At 46.3% G+C, this 18,764-nt stretch overlaps 1 long non-coding RNA gene across 1 annotated transcript; it reads left to right on the forward strand.

Annotated features, from left to right (window-relative positions):
- Positions 1-361: 361 nt before the first annotated feature.
- Positions 362-1,450, forward strand: LOC125753152 (uncharacterized). Its single transcript, XR_007404273.1, has 2 exons — positions 362-646; positions 1,162-1,450. It is a non-coding gene; the product is annotated as an uncharacterized LOC125753152 (long non-coding RNA).
- The last annotated feature ends 17,314 nt before the right edge of the window (positions 1,451-18,764 follow it).

Below are 18,764 nucleotides of genomic sequence, written 5' to 3' on the forward strand. Positions count from 1 at the left end.
CTGTCTTTGAGAACCTGCTTTCGATTCTTTGGGGAATGGACCTAGAAGCAAAATTGCTGGATCATATGGTAATTCCATGCTTGATTTTTTGAGGAACCACCAGACTGTTTTCCATGGCAGCTGCACCATTTTGTATCCTCATCAGCAATGCACAAGAGAAGAATCCATATTTTTATTTATTCACAAATAATGAATGAGAAACTAGTGAATTCCAGGCTGGGATTTTAAACAGTTTAATACAAGATTCCAGAATATTCTATGCTCTGATGTTCTCTCTGCTGATTTTCAACCACTGACACCTCCTCAGCCTAGCAGCAGTTTCCATGGTAACAGATTGTGTTTGTCTGGGTTGCTAAGGAAACAGAGCCCCAAGGAGGGAAAGGCTGGATCTACTGTGTGCAGCCAGCCTCGGTGAGGGATGGAGAGGCTGGGGGTCCCCATCAGAGGTTCATGCACATCCTTGTGTTGTCCTTGATAGCATCTTTGCACAAGGGCACAAAGTTGCCTCTGAGCCTCATGGAGTCTAGAAAGCCCCACATCTTCACACCAGAAGTGGCCAGTGACATAAAGATTCCGTGTCCTCACCATATTCTCCTCCATCCTTTTACTTATTCACTCAACAAATATTTATTGAAAGCCTGCTCTGGTAAGCCAATGTGCCATGCCCTGGGACCATTGCGATGAGAAAGATACAGATACGATGTTGTTGGATAGCAGAACATGCCACCCCCCCCAAAATACATCACTGTGGGATTTGGGTTATCTTGAGCTGCAGGCCGTTGGAGAAGAGCAAATGCAGGGAGGGCCATTCTCTAAGCCCCTCATGCACCTACAGTACAGGTGCATGACAAGAGTTTCATGTCATTAGCCCTGCCTGAGAGTTTCATCCACCAGGAAAGACTGGCAAGAGGGGTGACCAGAGGCAGACACTACACCCAGACAAACAAACCATCACAAACCACCAAACCTCCTTTCCGAAAAATCATATACTCTTTCCAAAAAGACCCTATCTCCTGTGCCTCTCCCTGTTGGGATGGAATGCAAGCTTGAATCCTGGGCCAACTCCAGGATTTACTTTTCTCTAGGTGTCTCCCACGTGTACATTGGGTGTACACATAAATAACTTTTGTTTTACTCTAGTTCTTCTGTCCTTCATTACAGGGATTTCAGCCAAGAATTCCAAAAGGTAGAGAGAAAATTATCTTTCCTCCCCCACAATGTTTGTTTGTTTTTCTACAAGAGCCTGCATGGAGATTCTTCCATTCGATAATATACTCTACAAATAGTCACTGTAAGTCCACCCTGTGCTAGACTATGTTAGCAAGGAGAGAGAGAAACATGACCCTTCCTGGAGATGACAGTTGTGGGGTGGGGTCAACCTTAGTCGAGTAGCCAGTCCTTATCTGTGCCTCACACTTTTTATTTCTTATTAAAATACATCCTTGGAATAGCTTGATTGTGGTGTTGATTACACAGATGCATACATTTGTCAAAACCCATTAGTTGCATGCTTCCAACAGGTATTTTCTGTTGTAGGTAAATTATACCTACAACAAAATCAATAAGTTGATTTTTTAAAAAAATGCATTTTGGGGTAGGGTCAAGATGTTACTATTTGGGTCTTTGTGGACTCCTAAAGAAATCCCAAGTGTCAAAAAAAGCTGCTTATAGAAGCAGCATTTTCTGACCACTCATCCCCCCACTGGCGATGAGCCCTTTGACTCTAGAGCCAGCCTCCTGTGCATCGCACCTGCCCCAGGATGACTTGGGACAGGGGAGATGGGGTGAGTCAGATGAAGGAGATGTGTGCAATCATTTGGTTTACATATGGCAGGCTTTTATTCTCCTTAAGAATTTGGTTGCCTAAGAGAGATTGGGATAGCAATCTCTCCTTAGATCTATAAGTACCCCCCCCCCCAGAGATACTAAAACCTCCTAAGATACCGAAGGTAAAAAACATAACATGCAAGTGGATTGATGGTTTGATGGGCAAGTGGGTGGGTGGATAAGAGGATGGATGGATGAATTCAAATGCCAACTATATAGATTTCCACTCCCAAAATAAAATTGCAAATACAAGTAGAAATGAGGTATGTGACACCCCTCCTCCACACAGGGTGACTTCTTGAAGTCCAGTATTCCCTCATTCACAGGCTTTATTAAGTTTCTGCTGTATGCTGGGCCACTATTACTAGATCACACACAATCTTTAGCCACATCCTAGAACATTCCAGCTTCTCCAGGATCCCTCCTCAGTCTCTTCCTCCCAACTGTAGCCGTTTCCAAGACAACAGCCTGACCAATCCCTGCTCAAGAAAAGGCTGGCTCACCGACTTCTAGCCAGGGTCTGGGGGGGGATGGGAGAATTATCATAAACTGGGGGGCTGCACATCACAACATAAAGGGATGTTGCAAAATGATGGGAGGAGGGAGGAATGTCCACCTGTGCTCTGGGCAACCACAAATCTCTCCCATGCCACAGAGGTGCACGAATGCTACCTATCTTCATCATTTGCTCACTGAGTCAGTCAAGAAATACTGAGTCCAGTTGTGTGCTGGGCACCATCTGAGGCATCTGTATTAAAAAGGAAAGTAACAATGGGTGCCCACTTGACTTTCCTAGGTTTTCCGCAGTCAGAAAAGTCATTCATTAATATACTCCAAAAAAATCCATTTACTCCTGCAACATGGATCTGGGGTACCCACTATGGGTTAGGTGCTGTGCTAGACACAGGACTCAACTGTGTGGCATGGGACAGAGTCCATATCCTCCTGGAGGCTTCATCTAGTGGGAGATACAGGAAGCGTCAGGGATGAGAAATATGAGGAAGAGAGTGAAGGTGCAGGGTGGGAATAGGGAAGAGCATGTGGGGAGGAGAAGGGGGAGGGAGGAACCCACTGAAGTAGTGTCTGAGCACACTTGAAATAAGAGAGCAGGGCTAGGCTGGAAGCCCAAGTGAGGATCCTCTACCTAGCTTGCCCATGATGGCCTTCTCATTGTGTCCTCACTCGATAGGGAAAGAGTGCTCTGGTGTCTACTCTTCTTCCAAATGCAATGATTCCACCCTCGTGACCTCATCTAAATCTAATCACTTCCCCAAAGCCAATGTCCTAATACCAGCGCACTTGAGAGGGGAGGGTTAGGACTTCAGCATGAATTTTGGGGGGACGCAATTCAGTCTATTTGGGTACCTTGGGAGGATTCAGGAAAACTCAGTCCTGAATTTTGTAGGGAGTAATCCCCACCTGTCAATGCAAATATGAAGCAGAGTGCAAATGAAAAGGCAGCTTTATCCTGAGCCTCAAAGGATCTCTACAAAGGTAGAGACCTGCACGGAAGAGGTAAGCCACCATAGATGCGACAGGGCCATGTGGCAGAAATCGACAGGGTGCCAGGCGTGAACAGGGATCTCAGCCTTCAGCCTCAGGGAACTAAATCTGCCAGCAACTGCATGATGCTGGAAAGAGACCTAGAGACCCAGAAGGGTAAGCAACACCACCTGTGAGACCACCCGCAACCCAGAGACCACCCGCAAGCCAGATAACTGCCTCATATCAAGTGTTCTGTTTGCGAGGGTTTGTTACCCATGCAGCAGGCGGAAGACCGACCTGCCGTCTGACTGAATGGGTATCTTTAAAAAGAGAAGGCCCTCTCTTTGCCCACAGTTAGGCTCACTGTTAAGTAAGGAAACTGAAACAGTGCACAGCCAAGAACTGTGCCTAAAGGAACTGAAACAGCCAAGAACTGTGCCTGACTCAAATTCCAGTAGCACAAAACCTGTCTTCAGAAATCAACATGCTAAAGATGACAGAGGTCATGATTTTCTATCTTTTTCCAAAGACTTTTCCTTCAAGAAAAGTAACTGGAGAGAATCTGCCTTAAAAATGAGAATCTGGGGGATCCCTGGGTGGCTCAGCGGTTTGGCGCCTACCTTTGGCCCAGGGCGCGATCCTGCAGTCCCGGGATCGAGTCCCGTCAGGCTCCCGGCATGGAGCCTGCTTCTCCCTCTGCCTGTGTCTCTGCCTCTCTCTCTCTCTCTCTCTGTCTATCATGAATAAATTTTAAAAAATAAAAAAAAAATAAGAATCTGGGGGGATGCCTGGGTGACTAGTGGTTGAACAGATGTCTGCCTTTGGCTCAAGTTGTGATCCCAGGGTTCTGGGATCGAGTCCCACATTGGGCTCCCTGCAAGGAGCCTGCTTCTCCCTCTGCCTATGTCTCTGCCTCTCTCTGTGTGTCTCTCATGAATAAGTAAATAAACATCTTTAAACATTTTTTAATTAAAAAATTTAATTCATTTACTCATTTTACCGCCCAAAAATTAAAAAAAAATTAAAAATGGGGAGGAGGGCGGGGGGTGGGAGTGAATGGGTGACGGGCACTGGGTGTTATTCTGTATGTTAGTAAATTGAACACCAATAAAAAAAAAAAATTAAAAATGAGAATCTGGGGACATCTGGGTGGCTCAGTGGTTGAGCATCTGCCTTTGGCTCAGGTCGTGATCCTGGGGTCCTGCAATCCGGTCTCTCGCATCAGGTTCCCCGCAGGGAGCCTGCTTCTCCCTCTTCCTATGCCCCTGCCTCTCTCTGTGTGTCTCTCATGAATAAATAAAATCTTTAAAAAAAGAGAGAAGCTATTTCGCACAGTCCATACACCTGCCTGGACAGGATCCGGCCTCCGGTGGGCCCAGTGTCCACTCCCTAGTGAGGGAGTAGGGACAGCACGCTTACTAGGGACAAAGACCCATATTTTTGTTGATTCATTTATTGCCATTTCAGAGCCCGGTAAATTCCAGGCTCCAAGACTCTCTCTGCTCCTTTGCAGCCCCTCCCTCCCTGTGCTGCAGTTTCCATGGCAATAGCCTGAGCCCAGCTAGCTCCTGATGCAGAGACTGGGGAAGTCTCCTGGGGCAGCTGAGCTGCTGACACCCAGGTAGCCAGGGTACCTTGGAAGAGAGGAGACCCTTAAAGGCACAGACATCTCACCAATAGTCCATGCACATCTAAAATGGTGGTAAAGCATACACATGATAAAATTTTACCATTTTCACTGTTTTTAGGCATGCAGTTCTATGGGATTGAGTGCAGTCACACTGTTGTGCACCATCCCCACTATTGATTGGCCTCAGAGCTTCTTCCCAAACTGAAACTGTCCCCATTAAACCACAATTCCCCAGCCCTGACAGCCACCATCCTACTTCTGTCTCTATGAATCCGACAACTCTAGGCTATAGTGAGTGACATGATTTTCTTCCCTCTTAAGGCTGAAGAATATTCTCATATATGGATAGGCCATATTTTGCCCATCCATTCATCTTTCAATGGACACTGGGTTGCTTCCATGTTTTGGCTACTGTGAATAATGCTGCTATGAACATGGGTGTGCAAACATCTCTTTGAGACCACACTTGCAGTTCTTCTGGGCGTATACCCAGAAGTGGAAGTGGTGCATCGTAGGGTAATTCTATGCTTCACTTTTTGAGGGACTGCCATACTGTTTGCCAAAGCGGCTGCACTACTTTGCTTTCCCACTAGCGATCATGCACGTCTTTCTTGCCTGCCACACTGCTTCCTTTGATGGAGTCTTTGCAGATGGGCAACCAGATGGCTCTGGAGCTTCTGCAGACTCTACATCACTGCAAGTGTCTAGTTGAGTAGTGATCGGGGGTGTTGGTGGCATAAACACCATCGCCTACCATCTGGTCTTGATTGGTTTTTTGTTGATTGATTGATTGATTGATTTTTTTTTATTTTTTTTTATAAAATTTTTATTTATTTATGATAGTCACAGAGAGAGAGAGAGAGAGGCAGAGACACAGGCAGAGGGAGAAGCAGGCTCCATGCACCGGGAGCCTGATGTGGGATTCGATCCTGGGTCTCCAGGATCGCGCCCTGGGCCAAAGGCAGGCGCCAAACCGCTGCGCCACCCAGGGATCCCCTGATTGATTTATTTTTAAAGTAATCTCTACACCCAATGTAGGGCTTGAACTCATGACTCAAGATCAAGCATTGCATGCTCCACCAATTGAACCAGTCAGGTGCCCCCAGTATTCATTAGTTCAATTATTTGTTTATATGCTCACTCCCTCAACACTATTTATCAAGCATCTACAATCTGCTAGGCACTGGAAGGTAAACAATGCACAAGAACAGACCCAGTCTCTGCTTTCACGGAGCTCTACTTGTCTGTACTTGAGTTTCCTCATCTATAAAATGTGCACGATACAGATTCTACCCCCGTGGGGGACAGTGAAGACCAGATGACTTGTATTTGTAAGGTATGAGGGTGCAGCTTGGTGCATGTGACCTATCATCTGCCCTGGCCCTGTGCTGGCCATGGTGGAAGGAGTGAACCCTCCCCTCTGGAGCAGACAGAGCAGGACCCCCATCTCAGGACCCACTTGTGCAAGGCAGGACCACAGCATCCTCCTGAGCTTCTCCCTCCCTTGGTTTCCACGCGACCATCATGGAGTCCTGACAAGATGGGGTCCAGAACATCTGAGGCTGACCCAGCTCCCTGACATCCTGGCTACCACCTCATCTGTCAGCTCCAAATGTTGCTGCCACTTTAGGGGTGGCCCTAGAATGGCCCATTCTTTTGCTAGGACCTTCCCTTGAGGAATTCCCACTGCTGATAGGATGAACACCAAATTCTGAATTGGAGGTGACCTCGTTGATCCTGCCCCTCAACCCTCATGCAGTGCTGCTTATTGTAAGTAACAATACTGTGAACTATTAACATGCGTTTATGCACACTTTTGCACTTTGTGAAAATGCCACATGCACAGACAGACCCACCCAGCCTGAAGCTCTGCTGCACTGACAGACCCATCTCCAACATATCCGCTGACAAAATCAACCCTTCACTATCAACAAAACTTCACGTCCCAAATTTGAATGAATCTCAGGGAACAATCGTCCATGAACCTACTTCCCTCCTTTTAGCTTTTCAATGCCACGCTCCGTGTCATGAAAAGAGAAATACTGTGAGTTCTCTTATTTCCAAATGCACACACGGCCTCTTTGCTCAAGTGTATGTTTTCAGCTCACACTTTAAAGTTTGTTGATTTGGGAGTTCAAGGTCCTCTCTGGTGTGCGGATAGAAAGCAGTTCCTGGAACTAGCTGTGTGTGTGTGTGAAGGGGTGTCTGTGAGCAGAGACACAGAAGAAAGCCTCTCTTTCTGATGTGTTAGGGGTGGGGTGTGGGGCGTGCAGCTTCCCGCCTCTCAGCCCTCTCCTTCCTTCCTGCATGGAACTTATAAACAGCCAAGTTTTGTGCTTGAGACTGGAGTCTGCGGCGTCCTCCACACGCACTCACAGAACTGCCACAGTGTGCGGCTCAGCAAATTCCTGCCAAACAGAGCTCCCCAAACAGGTCTCCTATGTGACTGGAATGTATTTAGAAGAATTTGACTCTGTGCCTGCGGCCTGGGACTGCATACATGTGCGCTGAGCATGTGCACTCCCTGTGTAGACATCTACACTCATGGTGGGCACCGCCTCACCTGTCCTGCCCTGCTCCCTCTCCACTCAACACCAGCCAGGTTCCCAGCACATCACTCCAAGAAGCTGCTCTTGTCCAGGTGCCACAGGCCTCTACATTCCTAAATCCCATGGCCACGTCCATCCATGTTGCTCAGCTCACAGACTCTGACCCACTCATGGGGACACCGACCTCCCTGTTCCTCATCTTCCTCACCCAGGTGCTAAGCAGTGGAGGCTCCAGGACCAGGTCCAGGCACCTTTCTCATCTGCACTAGCCATCTACTGTTGCTAACAAATCACCCGATATTTAGGACTGAAGGCAACAGAGCCTTTGATTCTGGGAATTGGGAGTGGCTCAGCTGAGTGGTCCTGGCTCTGAATCTCTCCTAAAGTTGCCAGTAAGATGTTGCGCAGAGCTGCAGTCATCTGAAGGCTCGACCAGGGCTGCATGCTACATGTTCAAGGGGGCTTCCTCATGATTCCTGATGGTAGGAAGCCTCAGTTCCTGGCCTAGTGTGGCTCTCCAGAGGACTGCCTGAGTGCCCACATGACATGGATCCCCCCAGAGCAAGTGAGCCGGGAAGGAGCATGCAGGAAGCCAGTATGCCTTTTATAACCCTGCCTCAGAAACCACACATGGACAGGTCTGTGTCGTCCTACTGGTCACACAGGTCAGCTTTCTCCTCTACAGGAGGGACAACACAGAGGCTTGCATACCTGGATTGTGAATCACTAGGGCCCACCTTGGTGGCTAGCTTCCACATCCTCACTACTCCCTCCGGGCTGACCTCATCCAGGGCCATGTTTACAAAAACCATCTCCAACCCTGATTTTCCATTTGAATTCTTGCCTCAAAAAAAAAAAAAAAAAAAGAATTCTTGCCTCATGACATCTTTCCATGAATACTAAGCTGGCATCTTAAGCTAAAAAATCAAAATGAATGCCAAAAATAAAAAGCCATGATGGAAAGATGGAATGTCAAAAATTTAAATAAAGTCCAGAGTATGCTGAACCATATTGAAGCCTGAGGTAAAGAAAAACGTGAGCTCCTATATATGTGTTTCTATGTGAATTTTTAATGGTTAATTGTCCCCTAGAACATTAAATTCATAGAAAAATATTAAAAAACTGAAAAGTAAATATATTAAAACTTACAACATTATCTTATGTCTAAATATCTTAGTTTAGATAAAGAAAAAACCCAGAACTTATAATTTTACTTTCCTGGATTTGATGGAAGCAAAGCATCAGTAATATTTTCAAAATCTATTTTGGAAAAAATTACCCCTTAAAAATACATGTAAGGGGTGCCTGGGTGGTTCAGTTGGTTAAGCATCTGCCTTCAGGTCATGATCCCAGGACCCTGGGATTGAGTCCCACGTTTGGGGAGTGGGGGTGTCTCTGCTCAGCAGGGAGTCTGCTTCTCTCTCTGCCTATCCCCACTGCTCATGCTCTCTTTCTTTCTCTCAAATAAATAAAATCTTTTTTAAAAAAAAGAAGTGATGGATGTCATGAGAAAATTAAAAAAAAAATTTAAGAATACATAAAAGTGGGGCACCTGGCTGGCTAAGTTGGTAGAGCATGTGACTCTTGATTTCTGGATTCTGAGTTCAAGCCCCACACTGGGTGTAGAGATTACTTTTTTAAAAAATTGCATAAACAAACTAACCTTTTTATTTATTTAATAAATAGATAAATATAATTTTAATATTTGATTCATCGTGAGGGGGTTTTCATTAATATTTTTTAAAAAATATTGCATTAAAATGTTGTTTATCTTGAGGGCCGAGTGTTTTGTGGTGTTACCAATTGAGTTTGCTGTGTGGTCATTGCACCTTTGTTCATGTAGTGCTCATGTGAACCCTGAGAGGCAGGTTCTTCTTTTCAAATGAGGCAAGTGGCTCAGAGGGCATAGGGGGCTGTGGTGTGATGGGCTCCATCCAGGGCATCCTAGCTCTGCAATTAGAGCCTGATAGGATCCCCCTTCTCCTTTTTAGTAATTGTGATGTTGATGATGGTGATGCACCAGCAATCTGGGGCCCCAGCCAGATTTGAAACTGCTTGATTCTAAAAATACCAGGATTCTTCATCTCAGTGACTAGCTCTGCCATCTAAGATATGTGCACTTCTCTCTCTCTCTCTCTCTCTCTCTCTCTCTCTCTCTCTCTCTCTCTCTCGGCTCCCACGCTAATGGAGGCCTCCCCATCCCCCTATCCCCTCAACCCCCCAGCCCAATGGCCACACAGCCCAGAGAAGTCACTGAGCAAATATTTGTTTTTCTTGCAGTTTGCTTTTGTGTGGCTGTTTGATGTCTTTCTCCCAGTGGCCTTGGAGCCACAAAAAGGCAGTGATCACACCTGCATCCATGTTCCTGGTGATCTCCAGTGTCCCAGAGAAAGCATGGCATACAGTAAACGTTCAGTTAATATTGATGACGCTAACAATATTAATACTTTTAATAGTTAAAGTGCAAATCCCATGGTTCTTACCATCAACTCGTCCCTTCTTGACCCCTCCACCTCCCTTCCTCACCCTGCCTAATAATGCTTTGACCACTGTGGTCTCATTGCCCTTCCTTGAACGTGTGCAACATGTTTCTACCACATGCCTTTGCATGTACTGTAACTGCTCCCTGGAATGTTCTTTTCCCATGACTTGCTCCCTGACTTTATGCATCTCTCTCTTCATTTATCACACCCTGAGAAAGGCTGCCATCACTTTGACGTCAGTCACCGTCTCATCTGCTAACACCCTCATTCTTTTAGCAGAGCACACAAATCATATTGCGTTTGTGGTCTGTCTCCTCTCTCAGAAAGTAAGCGCCATGAAAATTTTCAGGGCAGGTTCTTCCACATCATTGTATCCTAAGGTTTCTCAATCTTGGCACTACTGACATTAGGGGCTGGGTTGTTCCTTGGTGGTGGTGGGGGGACAGTAGGTGCCCTGTGCACTGTAGGATGTTTAGCAGTACCCCTGCCTCTATGCTCTAGATGCTAACAGTACCCTCTTTGCTTGTGGCAACCAGAATATTCCCAAATGCTTCCTTGGGGAGGCAAAACTGCCCCCCCCTCCACTTTGAAAAGCACTGTTCTATCCTCATATCCTATAACAGGATCTGCCATTACTGTTGGTATGAAATCCATAGTCTATGAATGAACAATTATAGTAGATAATGCTTGCATCACGGTGCTCGTAGGAGACTTGCCAGGGCTCAGGCAGCAAGGCTGATGAGGTGACATTCTACAAACGCCCAACAGTGCATTTTAATTCTAGGAAAGAACATGTCTGGGCCTCTGGTGGATGTTCCACAGGTTTGAGCCCTCCCCACACTGGTTAATTTGTTGTCCACTACTATCTTCGGTTCTCCCTGAAGACCTTTACAGGACAAAGGCCACGCTCACATGTTGCCATGGGAACTGCAGCTGGGGTGGGGGCTATAGGATTGTAGAAACTCTGAGAGAGGGGCTCAGGGCTTGGAAACATCCAGGCTCTAGAGGCAAATATGAGTTTCAGGACGTCCTAGCACACATGCCACACAACGGGAATTTGTAGAAAGAACAAAATTCTTTTGCCTGCTCCCCCTAACTGTTCTATCTGTGACATGAGAAATATCTCCTCCTTGCAAGGGAGAAATAGAAGTGATCTGTATTTGATTCTAGGAGAATTGCCCTTGCCTATTCCTCCCTGTTAAGTGAATTTTGGTGAGTGAAACTCAGATGAATACCTAAGTGCTTTCACTAAGTGGAGGAAGGAAATGATGCCAGGCACCCGTGCATGACGGAAATGCGCTAACGCTGTGGATGCAGGTGTGAGGACAAGTCATGCCGCGTCCTGAGGGCCCATCCAGTGAATTGTGGAAACTGCCAGCCATCTTGGGGACCCCAACACACATGGCATTACGTATTCTTCAAAAGCACAAGCTCCTGTATAGGAAAGAGCTTTCTTGTTTTTGTTGCAAGCCACTACTGCCATGACCACAGGTGGACACTCATGTTCTTTTGAATTCCGAAAGCAGAATTGCTGGGTTGGAGGGCAAACGTATTTTAAACTTTGCCAAGGGATCCCTGGGTGGCGCAGCGGTTCAGCACCTGCCTTTGGCCCAGGGCGCGATCCTGGAGATCCGGGATCGAATCCCACGTCGGGCTCCCGGTGCATGGAGCCTGCTTCTCCCTCTGCCTGTGTCTCTGCCTCTCTCTCTCTCTCTGTGGTGTGACTATCATAAATAAATAAAAATTAAAAAATAAATAAATAAATAAACTTTGCCAAAAATACTGGACAGAGAGGTTGTATCCCACACATGCTCCGCCCCCAACCTCCCCAACAACCCCCCCGCAGTCGACTGTCGACTGCGTGTTGTCACCTTCATCTACCTGATGTGGAAGAAACTGTGTCTTACTTTGGTTTGGCTTAGCATCCAGTTTGTGGATCACAAGTGAAATGAGACCTCTATTACTGTTGCTTGCATGCTGGGATTTTTTGCTTTGTGAACACCTTTTCAGATCCTTTGTCTTGTTTTTCCATTTTGTGTGTTTTATAATTTCTTACTGACCTAAAACACAATTCATATAAACAAGTGATACAGATTCCTTTGACTATCCCATCTGCAATCCTATCTGTTAACCAGTGGGTTTTCAATCTTTCTTAACTTGTAGCTTTCCCCAGTACATATATGTATACACGCTTTTTAAAAATTGTGATAAAATACATATAATTACATAAAATGTACCATCTTAACCATTTTTAAGGACATGGCCCAATTTAGGTACATTTACATTGTTGTACAATCGTCCCCACCATCCATTTCCAGAACTTTCCATGTTGCAAAACTGAGACTCTGCCCCCATTTAAACAACTCCCCTTACCTGTCCCCCAGCCCCTGGTAGCACCACTGTCTACTTTCTGCCTCTATGAACTTGATTATTCTATGTACCTTATATAAGTGGAATCATAACACTATCTTTCTGTGACTGGCTTAGGCAACTTAGCAAAATGTCCTCAGAGTCCATGCGTGTTGTAGCACATGTCAGAATTTACTTTCTCCTCTCTCTCTCTTGCTCTCTCTTTCTCTCTTTTTAAAAAGGGTTATCTATTTATTTTTAGGGGGAAAGGGCAAGAGAGAATCTTAAGCAGACTCCATGCTGAGAGCTCAATGGGGGGCTTGATCCCAGGACTCTGAGATTATGACCGGAGCTGAAATCCAGAGTCAGATGCCTAACTGACTGAGCCACCCAGGTACCCCTCCTTTCTTTTTAAGCTGAATAATATTCCTTTGTGCGGTGAGACCACATTTTGCTCATCTATTCATTCATTGATGGACACGGGTTGCTTCCACATTTTGGCTACTGTGAGCAATGCTGCTCTGAACATGGCTGTACAAATACCTCTTTAAGACCCTGCTTTTGGGGTGCCTGGGTGTGTACCCCAAAGTGGAATTGCTGGGTCATAGGTTAGCTCTATTTTAACTTTTTGAGGAAACTTCATACTGTTTTCCATGGTGGCTGCACCAATTTGCATCCACGCCAACAGTGCACGAGAGTTCCTATTTCTCAGCATCCTCCTTAATACCTGATATCTGCTGGGTTTTGTTTTTTTTAAATAGTAACCATTGTAATGGGTGAGATGGCATCTCACTGGTTTTATGTGGTCAGATTTACATGTCTTTGCACTTTTGCTTGTGTGCCTCTGTGACCTGTTCACACATCCTTCCCTCTTTGCGATGGTAAGAACATTGACATGTCAAGTCTCATACTGAGCAGAGGAAAGGAGGCCACGGTGTACTCTTTGCCCCAGAGAAACTGTATCCCTCAATGAGGTGCTGGCACCAGCTGCTCACAGAGTCTGAGCCAGAACTAAACTGAAAAGATGGTTCACATGGGAGAGGAGTTTGTCTGGAGTCCATGGCCCTGTGGATGGGTCTTGAAGAATGTCAACATTCAGCCTGCATGCCAGAGCAATCAACCGACCTCAGAATTTTCCCTGATGAATGAACTGAGTGCCAGATTGGAGTCCAAGCTCTCTATGGATTGCCTTCTAACTCAGGAAGGGAATGGCTTTCTCAGAAACAGCAAAATGCAGCCAGTATTCTGGAGACATTCATTCCCAAACATGTTTAAGACTAGTCGTCTGTTCTGTAGATGACTTCCCTGGAGCCCGCTGCAATTGAATTTCTCTCCACTCTCCTGGCATTAAAATCCTGTCTCTCATTTTCTCCTGGCTTCGGTTCCTGGGCAGAGCGACTTTACTGGGACCCTATAGGCATCAAGCATTTAGAGCCCACCTCTAAAATCCCGTATTACATTGAATGAAAGTAACAATTACTGAATCATATATTCTGAAATGCTCAGGATATACTAGAGTGAGAAGTCTTTATGATTTTGTGACCTGACTTCCTGTGTATGTGTTCATAAATTTGGAAAAGAATCCCTGTTTATCCTCCTCCTTCTCCTGCTGCTACTCTTGCTACGGGTAAGGACTCCCCTTATTTATCAACGAGGCATGCTGGTGAGTGCAAAGGCAGAGAATGCCTTCTGGACATTAGAAGTTCATTCCCAGAGGCCTTGGTGGCCCCTCGAGTCCGGGGGCAGCCATGTCTGTGTCCTTCCTAGACCAGTCTATGTCCAGCCACTGTGAGTCTGCCTCCAGAACCTCCACAGGGAACTAAAGCCTTCCTGCCTCTCCTAAGAGCCACCTGCCATCCCCCTAATGCCTCTCTCAGTGACTGGAGTCATACTGGCTTCTCCTGCTGACTGCCAAGAATGCTGGCTGTTATGCCAGCATCTCCTGAGTCTGGTGTCCAGGATTCCTGGTGCAGGGAGGTGTTGGCTTCTAGGACCACAGCTTGACCAGATCTTGCCTCTGCATGAAGTTGCAAAGGATGCCCCTTCTCTGGGAGAGTACAGCCTCACAACTCCATGCACAGTGTGGTGGGACAGGACCATTTGGATTTCAACCCTTTTACCTGCCCTCTTGAATGTTGCTCTTATGCAGTGCACAGCCTGTATAACTCTACACTGAAGCCCCATGGCCTCCCTACTCATATTTCAATCTTTAGGAAGGAAAGGAAAGTCTTCCTACTCTTCCTACTGAAAATGTGTTGCTCGTGTTTATTGAGCACCATCAGCACTGCCACCTTTGACCCTTTCCCAACCCTGGTATTCACAACCCCACCCACACTGTGCCCACACCACACCTGTGCTGAATGCCTTTCTCTGCATCCCTCTCCAGAACAGTCCCCCCCAACTCATGCTGCCATCTTGCTCTTGCTTTGTGCTCCTGGAGGTGGGACCCAGTACTGTGGTGTCACGGCCCAGAGCAGTCACCAAGCAAACCATTCGTCTTTCTAATGTCACCTCTAGGCATTTGTCAGTGCACTTCCTCTCCCTCCCATGGACACAGAGCCACATGGACGCTTCCATATGTGTGTCTCTGAGTGATGGACACACTTAATACAAATAACATTCTCTCTATTAATACTTACAGGGGCTCATTAATAAAATACAAAGTGCCTTCCACCATGACCTGACCTTCCTCCATCGCTGACCTCACCTCCTCCCATCTGTTAGCTCATGCTACTCAGGGGCCACTGGCTTCCTAGAATGTCCTAACAAGCCCTGGACGGCCGGGGCCTCTCTTCCCTCATGCTTATTCACTCCCTTTCCTTATACAATCTGCTCAATCCCTATCCTCTCCTGGGCCTCCCTGCGACAACCAGCCTGCCCAGCCTCTCCTGAGCCCCTTATCCTAATTCTTTTTCTATGTCACTTCTATTATGGTGGGACTTGATGGGTTCTCCTGCTCACTGACTGTGACCTTACTCAAATAAAAGACAGAGAATCAGGGCTTTTCAACCATCTGGTCCCTGTTGCATCTTCACCCTCTGCTCTGTCACCTGATATGTGGTAGGGGGGCCTCAGTACCTATTTGTCTGATGATTAAGTGCATGTTTCAGAGGAACAGATGTCTCAGATATTAGGATTTCAGGGAGGACACCACTTATTTTTCTCACTATTGCATCCTTGGCTTCAGGAAGAGTGTGGGGGTTAATCAATATGTCGAATGAGTCAGTGAGCGTTGAAAGGCTAAGACCAACATCCCTGGTTCTTGCAGGAGGTTTGAAAGTTCTTATAAGGCCTGCAGGGGATGCAGTGTGCTGGTTTTGTGTTCTTACTCAGTGACCCCCATCTAATGATGTGCATCAATGTGTACAAAGGATGGACCAGACCAGCGGTGGGGGAGGGGCTGCAGGTGTGAGCCCCTCCCCCACCCAGGCTGGGTCTTTGTGTTGTGGGGGGAGGTGCACCAATATCTTCAGTTTTCCCTCAAGAGCTGTCACCTGATTGAGCTGCAGAGGCAGGCTCCAGCCGTTGCCATGGAAACAGTAGGGGGGGGGCTCTGGGAAGGCTAGGGGAGGGGGCCAGAGAGCCAAAGCCTAAGGAGTACTGGAAATTTCCAGCTCTGCCATTAGGCTGTGCTGGGATCAGAATGCCTGGCTAGCCCAAAGCAGGTGCTTGCTAAAAGTTTTTTGAGAAAATGAAGGGCTTGGCATCCCCTCTCTATGTCTCTTTGAACCAAGAGTATTTTCTCCTCACTGCTGTGTGTTCCCAGGAGAGCCACACACAAGGGCAGCCCCCCTTACTGATGTGCATGGTAGTCCCTGAATCCAAAACAATGCCAGCTAAGAATGGCCGGCAGAGAGAAGGGAGAGAGAGAACTTCAGGGAATTCTGAGGGCAACAGAGAACACGAGACAGGGAGCTGAGAGAAATGGGGTGGGGGGTCTTCCATCAACGAGTCATTCTGCAACTTATGTCCATATTCTCTTGCCTGGAAACTATCCATCATAGTCTGCCATCTGAACAGACCTCAGTGAATGTGCACATTTGCTTGCTGGTGGACATCTAGGTTGGTATTAGTTTCTTTTTCTTGCAGCGCTGGCTCCTGAAGCTCAGAACAGTGTCCAGTACACAGTTTGAATAAACATACAGCTGTGTGAGAGTTTCTTTCAGGGCACAAATCTCAAACTGAGTTTTCTGAGTGCTGGGGGAGCGCACCCCACCAGCTTTTCTACATACTGTCACACAGCTCCCCAAAATGGTCTTGGACTTCTATTCTGTCTTCTGAAATGGATGCCGTCTGAGAAAAGACATGTTCTGTTTTCCATCTCTGTTGTGTTTTCACCTCGGTCTGTGGTGGCATGAGTTTTTGGTGAGTGAATTCATATGGTGAGTGAATAAACCAACGGGTAAATGAGTTCTACCTGCTCACATCTGGAAAATTAACACCAATACAAGTTTTTAGTCCAGCTCTTGTTTAATTAACATAAAATCCTAACATTAAGTATCCTTCAAAATACAGTTTCTTTATCAAAGGAAGAATTTTTTTTTTATTCATGTCTTTGGGCTGTAAAATCTGGCAGCAAGAGGGCACTTCACATCCCTGTGCGCATGTTCTGTGCACCTATCACATGATCGGCCCCTGTCCCCAGCAAGGCCGCCTCAACCTCAGTGTGGATGGGTGTGTTTTTATGAATGTCTGCAGGCAGGGGTTCCCAGAGGTGGGTTTGTTGGTCAAGGGACATACGTGTTTTACACTGATGTTCATGGTTAAAAAACCTTGCCAGAAAGGTTATAGTAAGCTGTCTTCTCAACAGCCCAGGAAGGTATCCATCTTCTACACAAATGCCAACTCCACTGGACTATGTTTGCATTTTTGTCCTGACAATGGGAAAAATGGCTTGCCAGTTAGCCTTCCACATCCAGTTTTTCGTGGGGTTTTTTGATTGTTTTGTTTTTGGGGGGGTTGTTTTTGTTTTTGTTTTTGTTTTGAGTACAAAGAGGTTGGAATGTCATTTTGTATTTTTTTATCATTTCAATTTATTCTTTAAAGCCTTCCCATCCATATAGGTAATTGGAGGCTCACTCCCCTACCCCCATATCTTATACTCATTTCTCACAAACACAACTGGCAGATAAAAGATATAATTTCTTGGATTTTCATTAGGTTGCAAGTAGTTTTACCCATGTTGTTTCTTTGCTTTACTTTTTATCTTCTGCACCTTCTTTTTTCAGCTTTTGTCTTTTCTTCTTAAGGCAGTAAGCTCTCAAGTTGTGTTTACTGAGCTTTCCTCCATCCAAATACAAAAATGTTCACCCAAGCTTTCTGTGGTGAGCAGGAAACTGAAGCCCATCAGCTCTCTGCCTGCCCTGTGTTGCCCTCCCTCCTCTTTCTCAGGCAATTCTAGGATCTCTGACATCCAATCAACAGCCCGTCCATCCCAGGAAGGAAGCTTAATGCTATGACACCATGTTACATGAATAAAAACAGCAGAATCTCGATTGTGAGCTGAACAGAATCCACCTATTTATTCACACGTTAAAAATGTTTGGAGATTGTCCTACGGGCTCAGCATTCTGCTTGGCGCTGAAGATACAAGACAGAACATAAATGCATGTGTCGATTTAACATTTCTGCCCTGCATTGGATTACAGGCTCCCTGAGGGCAGGGATTTTGGTGTGCTTTCTTCCTGATGCACACCTCTGCTTCACATGACCCCTGGCCTGTAGTGGCCGGTCCAACATCTTCTGCAGAATGATTTTCTTTCTTTCTTTCTTTTTTTTTTTTAAGATTTTATTTATTTATTCATGAGAGACAGAGAGAGAGAGAGAGAGGCAGAGACACAGGCAGAGGGAGAAGCAGGCTCCATGCAGGGAGCCCAACGTGGGACTCGATCCTGAGTCTCCAGGATCACACCCTGGGCCGAAGGCAGGGACTAAACTGCAGAGCCACCCAGGGATCCCTGCAGAATGATTCTAAAAGAGTCTTTTGTCTAGGGCAGCCCAGGTGGCTCAGTGGTTTAGCGCCGCCTTCGGCCCATGGTGTGATCCTAGAGACCCAGGATCGAGTCCCACGTTGGGCTCCCTGCATGGAGCCTGCTTCTCCCTTTGCCTGTGTCTCTGCTTCTCTGTGTGTGTGTGTGTGTCTCTCATAAATAAATAAATAAACTCTTAAAAAAAAAAGAGTCTCTCATCTAAAGGAACAAAAGCCGCTCACAGCTCAGCTCTTGGAGCCAAGAGCGAGCTTTCCTCTACAGGTTTATTTTTCCTTGTATCACTGGCTCCCAGAGCAGTCGATCCATATTTGTTGAATAAATGAATAAATGAATGAACAAGGAGAAGAAACGGCTGATGTCACTGGTGCTTTAGAGATGTGTGTGATTTCTGACCAGGTCCTGGGAGGCCCTCACAGCGGGTTCTGTATCTTTTGCAGTGTTCTCATTCAAG

Source organism: Canis lupus, chromosome 1 (genome assembly GCF_003254725.2).
Source record: "Canis lupus dingo isolate Sandy chromosome 1, ASM325472v2, whole genome shotgun sequence".
Taxonomy (NCBI): Eukaryota; Metazoa; Chordata; class Mammalia; order Carnivora; family Canidae; genus Canis; species Canis lupus.